Here is an 18,228-nt window from a genome sequence, read left to right as displayed (position 1 = left end):
ATTCATTTTTTCAGATAAACATGTAATTCTTCTTTGCATTGCTTTAGTTTTTTATCAGAATATATTATAGTGTATTTGTCCTGCATTTGACGAATATACACTTCATTGCTTGATTTTATTGCGCGTATAATAAGAGATCTTCGAATCTAAATTTCACAGTTCACAGCTTAATGTGTGCAAGATTTTCTCGCGAATAATATTCGAGGGGAATTCTGGGAATTACCGTGTGTTCTTTCCCTCATATTCCCTAGGCTTCGAACGTGTTACGAGGTAAAGTGAGATGGGACGATAAGATCGTTAGTTGAGTGCCCCATCAAGGGTGTATCTTCATTTTATTTATCTTGCTTTGTACTACAAAGACTCACGTTGTGAAGCTAACTCTCGTAAATGGGGGTAAACTGTGGCTAAAAACTGAGCAAAAAAAAGTGAATATCAAACGATTGTATTATAAAAATTCTAAAAGTGTTATTTCAACGTATATCTTATTGTGTTTCGTAAAGTCAAATATGCTACAAATTCAGAAATCCCCACAGTACAATCGTGTATCATGAGTAGTAAATTCAACAACACTCTAAATAACAGCTACTTTTGCTAATTTGGCCCAGCAGAGATTTCAACATGAAACTGTCTTCAATATTTATTTATTCTTTAATATTTAAGAAAATTTAATATTTTGAAAATGTTCTGAAAACAACTATTTAATATCGGCTCCGACTGAAACAGTTATGAAGAACCGAAATAAGTCATAACTATTATTCGGTGCTATACTACAATATTATATCAGTTCTGAAACGGTTCTGTAACTACTATTTTTTGCTTTTTGAAGCAGTTATGAAGAATCGAAATGAAGAGCCGAAAAATAACAGTTATAGAACTATTTCTTACTATTAATATAGCTCAGAACCGATATATTGAGTAACAGTTGTGATATATTTCGGTTTTTCATAACTGTTTCAAGAACCGAAACCAATATCATAACTGTTTTCAAATCCCTGGTTTAAATAATGCTGTTTGGAAAGAAATGAAAAATTCCATGAAGCTAGACAGATTAACTTCTTGCGTTAGAAATTAATTTTTAGATTTGTCTAAGTCTTGAGCGAAGAATTTTGTGTTCACCTGTTTTACGCAGATATGTACACTAATAATAATTTTGTATATAGTGATACATTTCAAAACAATGTAGTGTATGTAATGAAACAAGATTATCGATGTGAACAAAACGTCATTAGTAATTTTGGAAGAAAAACGTCTCGTTGTGCGTTACTGATGTGAGCCCAACCGACCTGTGGCTCAAAAGTGAAGAGAGGCAAGGAGTGACGTCCACTCGCGGCGCTGGGCCCGATAGTGATGGCGGAATTAGTTTCGGCACGTCTTTCTTACTGGCCGAGTCCTCTTGCCCCTCTTCACTTTTGAATCACAGGCCGACTTAGCTCACGTGAGTAACACACTGTACATATTGTTCGATTTTTTCGAGTATAGTACCGACCGCATGTTTCAGAGTGCACAAGGGCAAGGGGAGACGCCCACTCACTGCGCTTTCTTATTGGCTGAGTCACGCAACAAAGAACGCAAGCGAAACAGGATGCGGTGAAGTGAGATATACGAACATTGGCGTTGGATTTCGTTTTGAAACATTACTATATTTCCTAAAAGAACTGAGATGGAGCGTACGTTCAACTCCCCTTGCCCCTGTGCACTTTTAAACCTTAGGTCGCTACTATGCTTGAAAGAGGCGAACAGTACCCAACTCAGACGTCAAGGGTGTTCAACTTTTTAGCTTTTTTGGGTTTCATTGGAAAAAGGCGGGTTGTCATGGGTTGCGCATAAATTAGTAGTTAACTAGAAAAAAACGGATAGGAACAAAGTGCATACGACAAATGTGCGCATGCACAAAAATGCATAGGAAAAAAGCGCGCATGGAAAGAATTACACAATGTAAAATACGTAAAGTAAAAGCGTAGGCTTTACTACTGCTACTGTGCATCCAGAAAAGATTTATTTATATAATAAAGATTGGTACAGGTGAGGCTAGTTTTTTCACGGAAGGCGGCGCCTTTTCTGTATTCATTTTTCGTGTGAGCCATTTTCACGTTAATTTCCCCCTGTCAGTACTGGTCCAACTTGTATTAAGTTAATCCTCTGTTTGTAATAGTTTCATATGGAAAATCTCATTTTCATAGTTAGTTTTCGACGATTTTTTAATTGTGTTGTAAGACATCCTAGTATATTGTTAATAGGTCTTTTAGTCACAATCTCATAAAGCTTCCAAGCTTATGATTTTCTGTTGGGCCGCATTCACAATCATCTTAGCCCACTGGTTGGACAAGCCTGCTATACATGTATTTCAGTAAAATTTCAAATAAATCGGTTCCTTTGTTATTGAGATATTATATTAGCCATATAAGATGGACTATTACGCTTGCTTTTATGTAATAACATGCCGACTGTAGACAGTGCTTACATCTAAGTATAGTTTGTTATGTGGATGTGGACTGTTAATGTAATTGTAGTATAGTCTGTACAAACTGTACTATATACTCATGCGATATAAATAAACATGCGTGCAAAATTCTGATTTTCTAACTTTATTTCTGTTCAGTCTAATCGTAGTTTAAATGTTGAAAATAATGCTGCGAGGTTCTCGCTCTACCACCGATTTTTATGAGATTGACAAATGTTGTAGAAATACACACTTAAAACAACTTTTTCCTCTGTTAAAAGTTTAACAAGCTTATAGTTTCTGAGATAATCGTGAAAAACTTTTGCTACTACACATCGTATTCTTTATACACGAGCATGCTGTGAGGCAGTTACAAGTATAGTCTCTTAGTCGTTACTCTATGGCGACTTCTCGAGTTTCACATATCTGAGCGCTCTCCTTGACAAAAGTTCCAACAGTTCCAGTTAAACGCGGTAGTTTCGTACGTTGTTTCATACATGAATTTTACGTAGATAAAAGAGATTTTACTTCATAATTCCCCAAAATTTTATATTTTCATATGGACCATTTAAATTTAAGTTGAGAAAAATTACTTACAAAAATCTCAAACTTTTTTAGTTGTCGTAAAAACCGTCGGATCTACGCTGGGAGAATTTTTGGGAATTATAAAGAAAAGGCGTGGACAAAGAACGGGCTTCATCCCTTTCACCGATGAAAGATGTTGTCCTTCCTCTAAGCTAGTGACTCTCGATCAACAGTTCCCCTATTACTTCTACTTTAGAAGCCGGCTGAGATTGTGTATTCTCGAACTCAGACGTATTGGCCGATTACCAACAAGTTGTAAAATCACAGGAGCAAGGGGACTCTTCCATTCAATCCAATCCATAGTTACGGAACAACAGCGACACCTCAGATATGACACGTTGTTATAGTTGGCCAAGCGGCGCGATAAAGAAAGCAGGCAGAACGGAATGCGATGAAGTAAGATGTAATGAATATTATCGTTCCTGCAACTTCTTAAAATTATGGAATTCTGGGGACATAGAGGTTCGACTATGTTTTCCAAAAGGACCGAATTGGGGGGTAGCTTGTGTGTAATCGGTTAATACGTCTGAATTCGTCTATGCGTGAACAGCTCCATCTAGTATTCAATACAAACAGGTGAAAGCAGCTGTAGAAAGGGTAATTCTCGTCGACAAAGCTGCGATGGGAAAGACCTAGGACAAGGGTATCAAACTGAGAGCTCGCGACCTCTATAGTGACTTTCCCCTCACGAAGGGGTACCTTCTCCATACCTACTTTCACCTGTTTGCATTAAACACTACATAGAACTGCTCACATACACAGTGGCAGCTTCTAGAGTAGAGATAACAGAGGAATCGCTAATCGGAGTATCTAGCTAGAAGGGAGGCAGTTCGATACCTCTGTCCTAGAGAGCTCGCGAGCTCTCAGTTTCTTCACCCCTGATTTAAAGTGAAACTCATTTCTATATATATATAATACTGTACGGAACTACCCCGATTGGCTAGAATTTTTATAACGGAGAGTATATACCTGCGTGAAACTTGAACAGATCGAGCACCAAAGCGTTGAGTGTGCAGCAATGCTTGTAGGGCCATTTTACAGACACGTTCATGTCCCAGGGGTGTTTAAATCGGTGCCAGCGGGCACCGTAGTGACACTCCCCTCACGAAGAGTTACCCTCTTTATACCTACTTTTACCTGTTTGTAGTGAACACTACATAGAACTGCTTGCATATACAGTCTCGGCAGCTCCTTGAATAGAGGTAGTGGAGGTACGCTGTTTTCGAGTTACTAGCGTGAGGGGAGTAAGTTGGACACGTCTGTCATATACCGTCTGCAGATTATGAATTGGCCGACTACCTAGAAGCTAAAATGTCACAGCTGCGAGGGGACCCTTCTACTGATGAAATTTAGGGATGCCTGAAAATCGTGAGTGGAGGAGTCCCTTTGCCCTTATGATTTTTTAGCTCGTGAATAGTCGGCTAACTCACGATCGGTGAACTGTATCTTCCGTTGCACGAAAAAAGGCAAAAAGAAAGAATGCAGGTCTGAATGATTAGATTTGAAGGAATCCTGCCCATTACCTCGTGCATTTTGGGATCTAACGTGCGATTCGTCGAAACGGTTATACACGCTAAGTCCGTTGCATTATGCAACGCACACAGCCAAAGAGCCCTCTTGTCCCTGTGCCGTTCCTCTTGCCTTCTTTTATGCAACGGGCAGTATATACAATAATTCAATATAGTAGTAGTGAAAGATTTTTGAGATTATAGCGGAAACTAAAAGAGAAAAATATTTTTGTCACAGGAAAGAGTAATTTAAAACACCGATTTCCACAACATATATCGGTTTCACGAGAATCGGTTCCTCGGTAGGAATTTTGCAACATTACCAACTTTGTTTATAATAGCTTTACCACTGTAACTCACAGTAACTATCAGTAGAATAAATTGATAACTTTGTTATATCCCTATCAAGCAAACAGGTAGATTAGCAATACGGTTTGTAAGTAAAATTGTCGAAACTATTTCCGGTTGAGATAAAATAAATTTTCCCTTAGAGGGTTAGATCTAATATGCTCGTGAATTTAACCACAGCCTGTAATAAAATATAATAGTTTAAAGTAAAGTAAAAGATTAGACTTTCAGTGCGGCTACTAGTTTTGAGAGGAAATCTAATAAGGTCTGATATTGAGTTTAATCGAACTCAATCCCTTATACAGCATTTCATTTTAGACATAATGTCGTTCGAAGTAAAATTAATGGTATCTGATTTTTAAATGAACCATTTCTCATAATTCTCAAAGGAGTAGTCTCCAAATGTATAAAAGCCCTTTGTAATTATCTAATAATTTTGATGAATTCATTTTATCTTATCTAAGGACCATATTTAAATCTCCATACAATCTTCCTAAAATTTAACCAAATGGCTACTATTTATCAATAATCGATTCTTGATGATTCTTAAATTTGAAATCTCTAAATTTAGAATCACCTATATATTTAGCACCCTACTTTTCAGAAGCTTCATACCTGTTCCGATGACGAAACAAATGATGTAAAAGAAGTCTAATATAAAATAGAGACGTGGACTTAACTCTATTAATACTGACCGAAAGAATCGAAAGCGAAATATACTAAACCAAATTGATGTAATTTAATAAGATTTGAGAAAAACAGTATAAACATAATAATAAAAATAATATTTACAAGATTCAAAAAAGAACACATTACCAAATAAATGGAAAAGTTAATTATTTGTTTGTAAACTGTATTTACAAGTAAGAAAAATCGACTTGCGGTTATAGTTTGATGTATGAAATCTAGTGTAAAGCATAAATACTGTGTTTTCAATTATTTGTAATAAAATTATTAATATTATACAGCTAACATACCATCACTGAAAGAACATGCTAGTATTATTATAAACCTTTATAGTTGCCTGGTTAACGGAAATGTATGATACTTGCTTACTATTACTAACACAAGTAATTGATATTAAACTCTCGTGTGGAATTTCTATCTTGTCGATTCAACGCATATACAGCATATATACGGTATCAATCATCGTGGAATTCATCAGAAAATTTAGCCCATAAACAATTTTTTCAATTCGCGGAATATCTCACATGAGATTTCTTAAGAAAAATTTGACGGTAATGATGATGATGATCGTAACACGCAACTATATATCGTTGTTCGGCACTGAAACAATTAATTTGTTTTCTGTCATAATATCTTTCGTTGAATGCTGAAGTTGAATTTCAAGTCTATTACTAGATTGAATCTGGTAAGTTTATTATTTATTTCTTTATGTATTTTTTATCTTATTATTCTTTCGTTCTCACTAAATACGGTTCTTATTACAGCAATTATGATGATTCTGCTTGATGCACGATAAAATTTTTATTGGTAATTTTACACTTGTGTGAATAATTTCGTTTGCACATTTATTGATTATTGTCATTACACCAAATATGTAATTTTTTTCAACATTTTTTCTTTTTCTTCGTTCGTGTTTTCACTCGTTCAAAGTGGACGTTGGCTGATAAGAAAAAATACTTATTAAACATTTTCTTGAGAACTATGTCTCACAGAAGTTTCATACAAATTGGCGCACAGTGCGGCCGCCTGTGGACAAAACTCCCAAATTTGCCTATTCTCAACGAAAATTAAAGATTATCAATCTGTTGCTAAGTAATCCCTGGTACATGAAATGATTTTCATGTTAAAAATAAAAATTTTGTGCCAATAAATTCCTTTTCTCTATTTATATAACGTTAGGATCGAAACTTAAAATATCCAATCATTTAAAAAACTTTATAACATCTCCATATTGTAAAAAAATATAATATTACAACTTTTGTCTGAAACATTTTTTTCTATCAATCATACTCTTTAAGTTATTGAATTTTGCCCAGAAAACGAGCCATTGGCCGCATTGTGCGGCGTGTGTTGGTTGAAAGGTTCCCTTGTAAATAAAAGCGAGAAGCAGTAACAAATCTGGACAGAACCTTAGTTTAACATGTTGAATGCCATGAGGGTCACCGGTGACCCCCGACCAAATCGAATTACTATAATTCACTCAATGAGACGACGATTATATGAAAACATTTTTATATTATAAGTAATGCTACATAATACAGTGACATTCAGCTACATGAACGTGGAATAGTAATAATGCAATTCGATCAAATGATTTAATATTATATTTTTTCCATTCGGCGTATTTTCCTCTGTGAAATCGTGCGGCGTTCAACGTGTTAAGGTTTAACATGGTTTTTCAAGGATTTTTATGAAGCCTTGTTAAAATATAAGTTTCGTATGAACATTTCACATTTGTTTAGCTACTAGCATTCATCCAAAAAAGATCGGTCTAAACTTTAGTGTCTAAAGTCTAAAGATAAGACCTAAGTCTAAGACCTGATTTATACTTGTGGTCAACGTGCCGCCACTAGTCAATGGTTAGGTCAGATCAGAGCAAGTCATAATCGGTCATGATCGTGGCTAATATAATAACACGGTATGTAACTGAGCGAAAGTATTCACTGTTCGCATTACAATCAAGTGAGATCGAAATCTATTGATAGTTTGCTGACAATCAGAGAAAATGGCACTTTTGATCGGATTTGTTCTGATCACCAACTGTGAATGACTGGCGAGTAAAAAGGGTTACGTATAACGAAAAATAAATAGAATTTTTTCAAGAAGAAATGATACATCAAGAACATTGTTCTTTTCTTAAACGAATAAATAGAAATAACAGATTATATCACGATAAAATTCTTTATCGTGATTAGTCGTGATCTAACCATACCGTTGACCGTTAGTGTCCAAATTTAAACTTCATTTTATTATACAATAAATGTTTTTCTTGAAAATGTACATTTACATGTGTTGTCTGTAATATGTAATTAAATTATGACTGCATCGTATATTTGGCATATCTGATTCAGAAAAATTCGAAATCATTTTTGATATCTTTTTTTCGAACTATTTAGGTTATAGTAAAATTGTGTAATGAAATAAATTATATATAAAAAGTATGTATTTAAATAAAATATATATAAAAATATACGAATGATTTCGTGTATATTTTTTTTCGTAAACTGAAATTAACTTTCATGTCTGCTGTCACAGGTGCATGATTTTCTTGGCCAATAGTTATCAGCCGGTATCACATCACTTCTGGACAAAAAGATAGGGCATAGCGTAAATAAGAAAAATTTTCTTAAATGAAAAATAAAAATAGAAAAAATACCCTTTATTGACTTAATAACGAGTGTTTTGATGTATTGCTATATAGGTTTGAGCTGAAAATAAATATTTTTTTATTGCAAAAATACGGATATGGCAAGAGTGCAGTCGAATAAAATGATAGAACATATTGTACAAAAATGAAAGTTCATTTATGTCCATCGAAGATATTGTTATATTAATATTTTGTACTTACACTGATTTTTACAACCGCTGTCATTCTTTTTGTTAAATATTTAAATAAACGTTAAGCCTTCTATTTTTTCCATTCTTCTACAGTACACATTTGTAAACTAGTAATGTTTTCCAACTGTCGACTATTTTTAGAAACTACTCTTGCAGGTTCGTCCCAACAATTTTCGATTATGTTCCGGTCGGGAGACTTTTCTGGCGATTCTCCAAGAAATAGCTTTTCACAAAATGTGCAGTGTTGACCGCGACATTATCCTGTTTTAACACGAAGTATTTCCCTGCAATACGTACTGCATGTGCTTGCATTTGTCTATTGATCACGTCTACAAACTATTTGCCGTTCATTTTTCTCGTAATAAATATTGTATTCGTTTTTCCATGTGTTTTACAAAGCTATTATCTATTTAAACCGTAAGAAAATAAGGAATAATCACCAATTAAATGATGTTTACAAGAAGAAACGTATGGCATGAATCAAAATATGGAAAAATGATATTTTCACCGACGAAAAGAAGGTTAACACGTTCGCGATCAGTGTCGTATATCTCTGACGTTCGACATTTTGTGTCTTGCGTAAAAAAGATGGCATTTCTTTCAGGTGTGTTAGTATCTAAAATTCTAACGCATTGTGTAAGGCGTACAAAATTGACGAAATTATTTCCTTGTATTTTATTTGCATTTTATAAAGACGAATTATTGTGTTCAATAAAATATTGCAACTGCGGAACTTACTACTGAAACAAATGCTTGTCGCAAATTTGTTAATTTTGATGACTCAGATATGTGGAGATATTTTAGTACTACGATTTCCGAACAGCTGAAAAAGTTGCAAGTCGCCCAATAATAGTAATAATAGTAAAATATACTTTCATATTTATTACATGAAATATGAAGAGTAAACAGTATATAAATGTGATCAATGGTCAAATACAAATACATGCAGTACGCATTACAGTCACCATATTTTTTATGGTCTTCAAAAAAATATTTCGAACAAATGTTGGTGTGTTCTTAGTGGGCTGTAAACATCCACTATAAAACATAACAAATTTTGCGAAAGTATTTTTATATAAAAAGTCAAAGCCACCTTAAGTGGCACCATTTGTAATACCGTATTTGAATATTATTATTAATTACTGCAACGAATTTTCAAATTGTAGCTCATAAGCGTAATTCAAGCTGGTGAAGTTACATTACGAAGTTTGTGACAGCATTATAGCGGTAATAAACACTAATTCACTTCCTTGAATTGTGTTTACGAGACAATGGATTACATTTTGAACATCTATTGTAGTAATTAATAGTAATGTCGTATGACATAAATACAGTTTAATAGAGCATAACAACTAATTGTAAGTTCAATTTGGTGCAAATAAAATCATTTATCGCAAGGACTCTTTTATTAGTCTCAAACAAGATTCTAAATCGTAACAAGGTTATAGACTGAGGAATTATTGAATTCCCTTTAACCTCTGGCACTATAATTTCTTTCGCAACTTCACTCGACAGAGCTATATTATTGTTCATAATTCATTAGAAAAAGAAACAAATTCTACGCTTATTCAACGTCTACGTTTACTCTGAAGCATTACAATTAATAACAGAAAAATAATGTTCAATTCGGACTTGAAAGAATTAAGTGACATTTATATTTGTTGAATTCCATTTAAAATCTTCGCTACAAGTCTGATACAATATTATACGGCAAGGGGTTAACATCAGCTACAACACGGTGAAGACAAAAATATATAGTACTGTTAAGACAATGTTAAATTTAAAAAAAAAATTGTTGCAGGTACTTTTTTTATCACAGCTTATAATCTACTAAAACAAATTAATTTTTGTTGCAAACAGTTTTTTATCCAACCTTCGGAAGTCCATGAAAAATTATAACGATTATTAAAGTGTGCAACTTTCTATGAATCCGTATTATAAAACCGACGCAGATTTCCTCGACATCTGTTTGTTTGTGTCTTCTCATGTTCTAAATTAAATTTATTATATACATCGTGACATGGATAGAATGAAAAATAACATCTACGATAGTTATATCTTTCAGTTTCGGAACTGCTATTGGACATTCGGTAAAAATAATGTATAGTTCAATTATAATACATAAAGAAGATGACCATTAATATACACAAGCAAACATATGTGTAAATATTTTGCCATGTAATTATGAAATGAGGGATAATAACTAGACACCAAGAAGTATCAGCATAAATAAATTTCTCATTTTTCAAGATTTGCCTTAGCTCCTTCTTACACTTCGATTTATCAAACTTTTCCGAATGACTACATCCTCCTCCAACATTTTCTTCTGTGATCCCTTTCGGTTTTTCTAACGCAAAATATCTTGATATAAGTTTTAAAGATTAGTTTTAAACTACACGATACTACGTAGATTTATGTTATATTGATTATGTTGTTCATTATTTTATAAATAGAAGATATATAAAGACAATAATGTTGAAAGGCAATGTATAAGACTACAGTACATACCGAAGTAACCTTCAATCTTTAATATATATATATATATAGAATTTCATCGTAATTCCAAAGCATCAATTACAAAATCTGGTTTATACATGTATGTTTATAAATATTGTTTTTAACTGGAATGTTTGTAATGTTACAGGGACTCCATAAATGTTCAAAATGACTTCTCCCCATTCCGCTGTATATGATGGCATGCACATTCTAGAACAAATTTGCATCGATGATGGCAACAGTACCTTGGATATTAATATGGATTCCTTAGTTGGTAATAAATCTTTTTTTTCTTCTTTATTCGTTTATATGTATTTTTCATGTTATACATACACTATCGCACAAAAATTTTCCATCAGTAATTTAACCAACAATGATCTTTATTTCTTTAGTGAAAAAGGTATGAATTGAAGTTTGAACGCCATATTTACAGCTACATTGACATACATGTATATTTGAATAAAAATAGTAAACTAACAATTGTGTAATAATAGCCTAGAACAGTCTATTTATTTCTTTTCTTCTCTATGCTGTTATTGTTACGTTTCTGAGTGATAAAATATGTTTCAACAATAAAGTATGTCTCAAAGCTATTGAATTAATCAACATTATTACCGTTTTAGTATTCCAAGTATCTTTTTTCGAGATTGAAATCGTCGAATTTTTTGAATTGTTACAATTGTTTTCTAAACACACAGGATAGATATATAAGTATATGTAATGCTTCATCCTCAACATTGCTGACTGACTTTATTTTTCTAATGTTGTCATGAATGTAATGTGTAAATATGCAATATTTTCAATCGATACAGAAATGTTTTGTTTGTATTATAATTTAGTTAAATGGAGCAAAGAATGTAAAATGTTTTAACACTAGAACTACCGAGCAGTGAAGTTGACTTGCTTTTATTTTACAAGAGATATTATAAGAGTGTATTTATTAAGATTTTCAGAGGCTTATACTTTAGTTCGTACATTACCACATCAGGTCACTTAATCATTTTTCTAAAATACGCTTGTGTCTTCTTAATGACAGTAAAAGAAGAAATTAGGAATAGATCATTTTAATCTGTCTGATAGTTTAGTATTAAAGCAGTAAGGTAGACCGAGACGAATCGGATCAGTTCAGATTTAACAGTGAAAAACTGATAGTTGAAACTCAGAATCAACATCTTTTTCATAAATTTCTTATTAATAGACATTCAGCTGCAATATGAGTAAAAAATTGTAAAAATCACTGGAAATTTCTTAAACTGGAAAATGTATTATAAATTACATTTTGTTATTTTTTGTTATAGATCAGATTATTTTATCAACGTAAAATTATTTTATTGCACATTTAAATTTGGCAGTTTCATCTAGTAGACGTGTTAATGCGAAACGATTTAATGAACAGTGCCTATGCTTGCGCGTCTGCAATTTTTAGAGTAGATTTAAATGTAAATTAAATTACATAAATCTGCTGTTGTCAAAAATACTACTATAAATGACATAAACTGCAAAATTGAAATTTAAGATCACTAGAAATAGAAATAAATACAGCGTGTGTAATAAATTGCAAGAATACGATAACAGTATAAATGCGATAAACTCAATGGAAATCGATAAACTGTCTGTCAATGGATGTCAATCTGTCGCAAACAGAAAACGTAAAATCATCATTTCTGACAACTCTTACAAAGAGGACTCAAATAATAATATAAACAAAATGTTGAAAGAGATACAATAAAAATATAAAAATTAACGCCTTGCCCTACAATATCGTGTTAGACTTGTGGCGAAGATTTCAAATAGAATTTAACAAACATAAATATTATTCAATTTGTTTGGATGCAAAGTACATATTATTCCTCTACTATCAATGATTGTAACTTAAAGCATACGTTCATATAGAATAACACTGGAATTTTCTCTTATTTTCAATAAATTATTAATAACAAAGTAGTCAGATCGATCTCAATTTAGAAAGAAATCATAAGGCAAGAGGTTAAAAATAAAGCTTCTAAAAATATCACAATAAAAATCACCCATATGTTTTTATCAGTTCATATCGAGATCCAATATATTCAAGCGTCGTTTAAAAACTGTCATTCAGAATGTTAATAGATTAACAGAAAGAATCCAAGAATTAAAGGTGTCCTTTTCTACTGTAAAAATTTATATAATGCTCATTGATGGAACGCAACACACAACTAAAGACTGTGTTAGAATACCTTTCTATAGTATACGTGGTACTAAACACTCATCCAGAGCAGCTTGTGGGGGTTCAGTAATAATTGTCAACTAGAACATCGAATACTAACTCCAAAGCATTATTGCGTGCACACACACACACATTCTGCAAGAATAATTGACGTCGACACAACTCGTAGCTTCATCAAGCTATCTGCAAATTACTCTCTCCCAAAACAGAACACTTCAATGCAGCGTCGTACCAACTTTCAATTTATAATCAATAGACTTATTAGTAGAGACTGTAATACAAAACAATCCATAGAGTGTTAAGAAAAATTCACATACAGGTGAAATATTCGAAGTAACAAAATGTAAATTATTTGTAGATACACAGTACCTACCTGTTATAATTACCAACTGAAGAATCATTACGATAATTGATCGGCAACCTGCGACAAATGTCCAAACTCAGCTTTACAATAATTGAAGATATGAAGAAATTCCATTCTGTAAATCGAATTTATAATTAGTTTATTGAGAAATGAACCCTCGACCTTACTCGATTTTCTATAAAAACCTATACTCACGGAAACAACTTCACAACAATTAGGAATAGCTATTATTTATTTGCCTTAAGCTACAAAATGCAAATTAGATTATCTAGTCAAAGAGACTGATAAATATAACCACTAAAGAATTAAAACAACTAATACATAGTTAGTTGTTGGAAAAATATTATGCATACAACATGACATGAATTGTTCGTCACAGAAATCTATTAAATGGTTGAAATATCGCAACATTGCTCTTGATAAGAAAAGTAGATGCCAATTGAGCAAGAAGATTTTAAAGAAAATATATACTTTTGTTAAACATTTACACGACATATTTTCATCAAAGAATAGTACACCTTTATCACTGTTCCAAATGTGAATCCAAATAAATCTTCGATCTCTATGATAGACTACATTTAAGGCATTACAAATGTCACAGTAGGAGAAGTTAAAAAATCCAATTATGATAATTTACATTAGAAGGCTTCCTAGGTCCTTGATCCAATCAATGGTAAAATAATGAATAACCCTCTCCAAAAACAGTAAAAATGCTTAGTTTCATGTTGAATACTATACATATTAAGAATTTCACCAATTATAAGGTAACTGAAATTTATATATATGTGTACCTACTGAAAATTACTTGTATACTACTGGAATGTAACTAAGATCCAAGATGGAAAAACATATTAATGTCGAACAGATTTATAGTCCAAGAAAAAGATTATACTCGCATTCGAATTCAAATAAAACTGTACCGTCGCTTTCGTAGATATAATAAAATTTTTAAATGAAGTTTGACACGAAAGTCTCCTATATAAACTCAAACAAAATTTCCCTCCACTTAAACTACTATCACTTAAACATTAAATCCAATCTTGATAGCAGAACATTCTCCGGTAAAATACAAGGCACTGTTCCTGTCATTTACGACGTCACCGCAGGAGTTCCTCAGGGCAGTGTATTGGGGCCAATTGTGTACATACTACATACCGCTGATATACCTACCTACTATCCAATGTACCGGCTCTGCTCACATTTGCTGATAATATGAACGTACTTGCCACTCGCAATGTCCCTAATGTAGCTTCTTCTACGTTATAGCATCATGTCGAATGACTTGAACGGTAGTTAAGTGAGGTAAATGCTGATAAAAGGAAACACATAATTTTCAGTTTAAAGAAAGGCAGTATTCCTCTGATAATTCTCAAGAATGCTACAATACCTGAAACAAAAGTACAGTAATACAACCATTAACTCTGAAGATGTGCTCTTAACAGCAGAACTACCGAGTGTTTAATATGATTAATATGTAATCCTTATAAAAATTGTGACAATAGATTTTTTTTCTTCATATATTAGTTATAATATTCAAGTGAAACTATTTATTTTTAAAGTCATTTCGGATATTTAACGCCTTTAAGCCATCAGCAATTGCGTAATAAGAGAATTGAAACCTGTCAATTTGACGGGTGCGATAGTTCTAGTGGTAAGCATATGTTTAACAAGAAAATCTTTCGAACCCGCAGATATCGATTTTGATGAAACTTATGTGAGATATAGTTTTCAGAAAAATATTTGACATATGTGTTTTTGTTAGACAACAGTCACATTGAAGTAGTAAAAATATCCTTTAAAGTTAAAGGTTGAAAATAGAAGGTTTTTTAGAATATCTCTGAAATTTAGATAGTCTTGTAATAATGATCGTGTAAAATATATATTAAAATATAATTTGTAATAATATATTATTTATAACATAAAATATATATTGAAGTTCTCCACTGCCTTGTATAATAAATTTATTATGAGAACTGTGGATGAAATAGAAGACACAGGTTTTTGGAATTTTTCGTTGTATTTTATTTAATAATATTTTTATATTAACTTAATAGCTAGCTTTCGATCACGAGAACCGTATGTCGAATCATGGAATATTTAAATAGAACTTTTCTAATATTCGAAATAAAACCAAGTTATATCGAATCCGTGTTAATTGGGGCAGAGTTAAATGGGGTCTTACTGTAATTAGCCATTTAGCAGTGCGCGTAGAGTTTCTATTAATATGAACACATCGTGTAAATAAAAAAATCGATCCCAATCGGATCAAGAAAAGGAAAATTATGTATTAACATATCTATAAATGTTTAAACGTGATTGACAAACTTCTAACGGTTTTTAAATTTGTTAAAAAATTATCGTAAACATTAATACAATGAACCTAAAAATCATTAGTAGAAGAAAGGATACGTTTTAGCAGAAAATATAAAGTTAGATGGATTAATTACCCGAAGAATTCAGCTAAAAAACTGTTCACACTCTACTAAAAAAACTAACTAAAAGACATCCTGATAATCTCTTTTCGTCGATAATTAAAAGTGTAACACAAACTATAAATTGTACATATAACTGGGTGTAGCAAATGCATTTAAAGATTGTTTTTAAATATATATTTTCTACTGATGAAAAAGTACCTTTGTGCCAGATTTTCAAAATCTCATTATATTAACATTACTGAACGACCTTGAGGAATAAAATTATAAAGTTTGTTGAAGGTAAATAAGAAATTACTTTATATTTAAGATCCATTCAGTGAAATAAAAAACGAAAAACAATTGCGGTGAAAGAACGAAAATATGTAGTGTTTTATTACGATTATGGGAAAACCAGATGACACATAGCAAAACTAGTAACCACAATTAATATTAGAGTATATGTTATATTCCGTATAGATATAAAAACGAAAATCATAAAAATAAAAATAGGCTCAAGAAAGTGATTTGAAAATGACTGTGGATATCAAAAAACATTTAAACAAAATAGAACGAAATAAAATCGAGTAGATTTAATATGAGAAAATACGAACATTTCTTTTTGAATCATTTGCCTTCGGTAAACATAAATGGAGCGTTCCCAAGAGCAGACAATTAAGCAAAACGTTACTTTTCAACGGCAGCGCAAATTAAACAGAAACTTTGTTTGACTTTAAAGTACCTACTTACTTATAATTAGTGTAACGGAGCGTTCGATGTATCTTCAAAATGGCTATCGAAAAACCCACGAAACGTTTCCATAAAGTTCCAATTACAAATGAAAAAGTATTTCAAACAATAAAGTTAGATTACCTCCGTTACCTTGTTTTAAATACACATATATATATACTGCAAGATATTTACCTACATGGGATAATGTTAATGCCAGTAACAGGCATGTAGATTTTTACTTTTAATTTTCATAACGATTTATTCAAATATAAGAAGTTTGTAGTATTTTGAAAATGTATGAATATTACCCACAAAAATATGTAATATAAAATATAAGGTATCGTCTAAAAATTTAACGTGATTTTCATAAGACATTTCGAAGTTACTAACAGTTAGATTTATTATTACTACATGTGGTCTTTTAGTTACCACACAACTTTTATTTGAAACATCCCTTCGCAGTGAATCAGATTTCTCAAAATATTTTGCTATTCACTGATGAACTCTGTATGTCTTAAATAATTTAAATAGAATGCACAATTTAAATAAATTTCAGTTTTTCATGTTTTTGTCCAATGTTTCTATTTGGACAAATTTTGTTCTGTTACTTTAATGTTTTCTACCTTGTTGAATTTGCATTTGATTGCACTTACATATAAAATAACAAAAAATAGGGACTTACATCTTTTCATTTGTAATAAGAAAACGAAATAAACTAAAAACATAACAAGAAACTCGCTTCAATATTTTTTATAGACCTACAATGTTTGTGAGTTTGTTGCTTTTAACTATGGACTCGTTGTGTGCATATAAGACATTGTACTTTTATTGTTATTCAATAAAGTTTCGTATTTTAAATGGTACTTCATAAAATAAAGTTAAAATGTTTCTCTATCTATTATAAACACATGCATTTATATCTACAAAATATATTTTGTACTCAACGAAACAAACAAAATTCTAAAAGAACCAGGTGGCTGAAGCTTTTCGAATCCACCGAATTAAAAATTTGAGGAAGAAACATCAATTGTAAGACATTACAACTTTTACGACACATGTTTGATATATAGGGTATGTTCAAATAACATGTCAAGCAGGTGGAAGATGACTCCTTATGAAAATATAGGGAAGAAGTATACAATTAAATGTTTTTGTCCAATGTTTAAAAGACCAATTTAAAAATTCACTGAACACTTTTACGTTTCTTATGCGAAAATCAACTTCTTTCAATTCAAGGTTTTCAGATAAGAAACGTAAAACTTGTATAACTTTTTATAATTTACATCTAAAATTATCACAAATTATCCAACTGTAAGAAATTTTTTTATTTTTTAGATTCTGATAATTATTGTAACCACTACACTGCACGCTAATACTTTTTGCATCGCCAAAGGGTACGGCAACAATTGATTTAATAACGATAAAAAGATAAATAAAACACATTTTTGCTAGTTTTGAATGTACTTTTGTATCTGTACAATAATAAATATTCATAGTTAATAATTATCCAAAGAAAATATTGAATTACTACTATAACAAGAGATTCTTCTCTTAATCTTCTTATTGGTAGTACCTTATCACTTTTCGGCATACCATTTAGAAATAACTTGAAATAT

At 31.8% G+C, this 18,228-nt stretch overlaps 1 protein-coding gene across 13 annotated transcripts in view; it reads left to right on the top strand.

The window, feature by feature from the left end:
- The window catches only part of mAChR-A (muscarinic Acetylcholine Receptor, A-type), a 114,699-nt gene that overhangs the window by 45,101 nt on the left and 51,370 nt on the right, over nucleotides 1-18,228 (top strand). For 11 of the 13 annotated variants that reach the window (XM_076370955.1, XM_076370954.1, XM_076370953.1 and 8 more), the window contains one exon: nucleotides 11,051-11,176. The exons of the other annotated variants lie outside the window; for them this stretch is intronic. The gene's annotated coding sequence lies outside the window, so the exon portion shown is untranslated. The remainder of the gene's footprint in view (nucleotides 1-11,050; nucleotides 11,177-18,228) is intronic. 13 annotated transcript variants of the gene reach the window in all.

The sequence above is a fragment of the Nomia melanderi genome, chromosome 9 (assembly GCF_051020985.1).
Source record: "Nomia melanderi isolate GNS246 chromosome 9, iyNomMela1, whole genome shotgun sequence".
In the NCBI taxonomy this organism is placed as follows: Eukaryota; Metazoa; Arthropoda; class Insecta; order Hymenoptera; family Halictidae; genus Nomia; species Nomia melanderi.
Note: the sequence above shows the minus strand (reverse complement) of the source record. Positions and strands in the feature narration are given on the sequence as shown.